Source organism: Columba livia, chromosome Z (assembly GCF_036013475.1).
Source record: "Columba livia isolate bColLiv1 breed racing homer chromosome Z, bColLiv1.pat.W.v2, whole genome shotgun sequence".
NCBI classification, from domain to species: domain Eukaryota; kingdom Metazoa; phylum Chordata; class Aves; order Columbiformes; family Columbidae; genus Columba; species Columba livia.
In genome coordinates, this window is record NC_088642.1 from 17,672,442 (window position 1) to 17,676,957 (window position 4,516).

General features: G+C 50.4%; 1 protein-coding gene across 2 annotated transcripts in view; it reads right to left on the minus strand.

Annotated features, from left to right (window-relative positions):
- Positions 1-4,370, minus strand: part of PIK3R1 (phosphoinositide-3-kinase regulatory subunit 1) — a 64,019-nt gene extending 59,649 nt beyond the window's left edge. Inside the window, exon 1 of one of the 2 annotated variants that reach the window (XM_065047420.1) lies at positions 4,232-4,370. The gene's annotated coding sequence lies outside the window, so the exon portion shown is untranslated. Of the gene's footprint in view, positions 1-3,950; positions 4,109-4,231 lie in introns of those variants that run through there. The other variant, XM_065047419.1, reaches the window with a different exon arrangement.
- Positions 4,371-4,516: the final 146 nt, after the last annotated feature.

The window sequence follows — 4,516 nt, forward strand, 5'->3', positions numbered from 1 at the left end:
TACAGGCAGGAACACCTGACTCAAGGTTGCCCAACCATTTTGAAAATAAATCTATTTAGAAAACAGTAGCTCAAGGACATGTAGAATGGTGAAAGTTTTCTAAACATTATTTCAACTGTAAGTCATTTTCATCTACTTAAAAAGACAAGCCCAATCATAATTTGAAATTCTACACTGGGAACCAGAAAGGGCTAACTACTCAAAGTGTCATTGAAGCTTCTAAATTACAGTTGAATAAAAGACCTGAGGGGCTATGTAATACCACCAGGTAAGACATTGACTCAGTACTACGTACTTAAGAGTACAGAAAGCTGATTTTCTTGAGAAACACTGTCTTTTGCATTGTAAAGAGGCATCAGTAGACAGGGCCAGAACAGAGAACCTCTGTCAGCTCTTTTCCACACCATATTCTCTAATATGTCGGTCATCAAGTCCCTGGAAAATGACTGACAAGCTACAAAGTTTATAAGAACGTATATGGGCTTCCTTTGCCAGTTAATGACTCTGATCCTTAATTTCTATGTGGCTCCTTTTCAGTCTATCAGATCTAAATATAATTCCCTGCAGCCTACTGCACAACACCTATTGTAACAAAACACAGAAGAAAACCTTGTAAGTTTTCGAAGAACTTCCTTATCATCCCTTGCAATGACTTTTTGCTGAAGGAAAGAATTACCGGAGCCTGAATTACACTTCTTATTTCAAAAAGTCTATGAACAAGTATTTGTTTTAATAACCTGCAAATCTATCCACGTGGATTAGGCATCCAGGTCCCACCAAATTTTTAATGAGAAATTTCTGCAGCCACTTCTTAAAAACCAAGCTATGCTGCTTAGCTCACATTAATTGCAAAGTCTGTGACGTTTGGTAATGTCGAGAGAGTTTCACTGATATTTCATTTTGCTGCTTCTACCAGAGGAAAGCGTACAGACAAGAATGAAAGGAATAAATAAAAAGATACCACAAAAAACTAAAGCACATGTATCAATTAAATGGTACAGAAGCCTTTTCAAAAGCATGAGTTCCTCCCATGTCAGATAGGAAGGGAACAAAACACACTTACACACCTTACATCTAAGTGTTGGAGACAATCTAAATGCTTCCAGTCAAAACCAACTACACACAGCAAAACCTGCTAGAAAATTACCACGTCAACTACATTAACTATTCCGAAATACTTATTTTCTTTTCAAGAAAGGTTCAACAAGCGCTCTGCTACAGCTACTCACTTCACTCCTATTGCTTACAGGCATTTTGGCAGTCAACGAAGTCAGTCTTATAAACACTGCATAATTTAACTGACTTGACCTACTCCTCTGATCTTTTATTATCAAATGTATCATAGCAACTTTATGGCCAGATATTTAAAATGAGTACTTGTGTCTCTTATGCTTCGTCTGACAATACAGAACTGGAAATGTCATAATAGCATAAAAACTGCTCATGACAGTTTTTAAAGCATATTTTAAAAACTCTTAACCTTAATCAGATAGGCCAAAACGTCTGACGCACTTGAATGTTAAAACAACTCAACGCAGTTATGGTAGGAGAGGTTCCCCAAATCCAGTTTCCCTGGGGCTCAGAGCCACGATATTTGTTCATACTCACTCCTCGGCATTGCCCTTGGTACAGGACCCCCAGCACCCTGTCTCCCCACTGATCTATTTATTGTCTGTGTACCTGGAGACACTCCCTTGAGTGAGCCATGCTGCATTTCTTGGATTTATGCCTTTTTCTGTTCTCACTATCTGTCACATCTGGGGACAGAGGAAGACTTAGACTCCAAGAACCTTGCAGACAGCCCTAACACTGGCACAATGACCAATTCTCCACACCAGCCCAGTAACACTGCAACATCTCCAAAGAGCCTGCTTCGACCTTTCTTTACTTACAGCTCTGTTAAGATCCCGTATAAACAAATCCTCTTTATTCCTAGTGAAGTTAAATGGTCTGTACACTCAGACATTTTGACTCAAACTGACTTACACTACTTAGTCTTAAAATAAATAGCTAGGAGACCATCTTAAGTAGAGGAGAAAAAAACAAACCAAACACTTTAGGCAAGAGGCATTGTTATATTTGAGATGATGTATTACTGGATTTCCATTTGGCTGGTGGAATGGAAAAGGAATAAGAAGAATTGTAAGAGAATCAAACGCTCATTTGTTTTTTATTTACTGTCTAAGAGCTTGATCCCAATGAAAGATTCCTGAGTTGAGGCAGAATTTTGGTGTCTCAGCAGAATGGTTTATGTTGGGCATTTCAACAGTTATAAAATTTAAAATTCAACAGAAAGATACAATAGATTCTTGTAAATTTAAGTGGAAAAGGAAGGGGATATGAAAGCTTCCCATCCACCCCACCCTGCTCCCCTTATTAAAAATGATGTCTGGTTCCCACTCCACTGGTACCCAAGCATTTCCTCCCACACTAGCTAGCATTCCTTTGGTGACTGAGTATAAAAACTTCAGCTCTGAGAATCCATGCTACTACCAGCCCAACCAGAGGGGTGCGTATGTGTTACTGACACAGCACCCCTATACAAGGCAAGCAAAGATTTTCTTCATCTTTATATTAACACATTTAAAAAAATGTGTCTCCTCATACAGCCATCTCCCTCATTCCAAAAATCTCCAGGGAAACACTGCCTAACATGAACTTCCCCTCCACTGCAATTATGAGCTTCATCAACAGAAGAGCACACTAACATACTTAGGGAGGCACTGAAACAACACAAATCAAAGTGTAAGCAGGGAATGTGCTTGAAGACCGAATCTCTTCCCCATCAGGTGTCTATACACCTGTAACTCAAGCCACAGTTACCTCTGACATATGGTGCTGTCACTCTCCAAACGGAGATGACCAAGTAACACATCAGAAAATTATTTTCTGCAAGAAAGTGAGGTCCATGATATATTGTGAAGGAAGTGCATATTATAACACCTTTATACCACTTCCAGTCTTTGAAAGAGTAATTTTGACGCCGTGGAGATTCTACTGCTGAACCAGTAGAATACCACACGGAAGAAATACATTAACTTCACTGCAGACACCATATAGCATGTCCTATTCTGAAACATCTCCAAGACTTTACACAGGCTGCAATGCTACGGAAGAAGGAGGGGAGCATAAGGACGGCTTCAGAAAAAAAGCAATAAACTAACAAAAAAAAAATAGGAAGGCAATACAGACTGAGCTTCCATCCTGCCAGGAGGCCGGCAAGCTCACCCGTCCGGGAGTCCTGCAGGGACATGCACGCCGGCGGCGGTTCCCGGCGCAGAGCTGCCGCTCTCCAGAGGCCAGAGCTTGGTCCCTGCACCCCAGGCCCGCTCGGGGGTCGCCGCGCCTCCACCGCCTGGGAAGGGCTGCGCGGGGACGGCGCTCTCTGGCCCAGGGACGGTCAGAAAGCCGCCGGGACCGTCCTCGACGGAGACCCGGGGACAGGCAGGCTCGGCGTCACGCCGTCCGCTCCCCCCGGCTACGGCCGCCTCAGCGGTTCCTACGGGCACCTCTCTCGCCGCCCCGGGAACACCAGCCGGGCGGGGGCATCAGCCCGTCTCCGCACAGCGGGGACGGGGCTCCCGGGCAGCCCTGCGGTCGCGGGGTGTCGCCCCCGGCACGGCGCGCCGCCCGCCCTGCCCGACCAGGAAGCGCCCCGGCCGCGGGGGGAGAAGCTCCACCGCCCCTAGGGCTCGGCGCCGGCCGCAGCGGGCGCCCGCCCGGGCCTGCCGCGCCGGAGGGCTCGGCGGCGCCACAGCCAGCCCCGGACGGGGGAAAAAGTTTCACGAGGCGGCGGCGGCGTTCCCGCTCGGCCTGTCACGCCACGGAGGCGGCCGGTGCCCGGGTCCTAGGCGCCGCACGGCCCGGCCCCGTCCCGCACGGGCTTCCCTGCCCCGGCAGCCGCTCGCGGGGCAGCACCGGAGGAGGCGTCCGCGGCGGCACTCGTTTACCTCAGCGGCGGCGGCGATGCCTCCACTGTCGCTCTCCCGCCGCCGGGCAGCCGTTGCCCCGCTCTCCGCCGCGCGCCCGTCCCGCCGTGCGCCCGGCCCCGCTTTCCCAGCCGCGCTCTCCGCACCAGTGCCGGAGCGGCGCCGTGCCCGCCGCCAGCCCTGCCTCCGCCCCGCCCCCGGCGCGCCCGCCAACCTGTGCCGTCCTCCGCCCCGCCCGCCCCGCTGACTGACGGCTGCCGAGGGCGGTGCGCGCCGTCCCCCAGCCCCGGCCCCGGGCTCACCCCAGGCCGGCCCGCGGGGCTGGCAGGCGGAGGCGGTGTTGGGCTGTCCGGGGCTCCCGCCCGCGGCGAAGAGCTTCGGGCGCCGCCTCCCCCCGGCGCGGGGCCTCGGCTGCGGAAGGCCGGGCCCGGCCAGGCCGGGGAGCGGCACTGCGCGGAACATGTGCTTCTGCCGAGTTCCTCTTTGGGGATTTTTCTCCTCTTTTTTCCTTCCCTCCCCCTCAAATTGACGTAATATGTTACATCGGTGGAGTGTGCCCAGAGCAGAACGGTCGGCTCCGGTCCCCA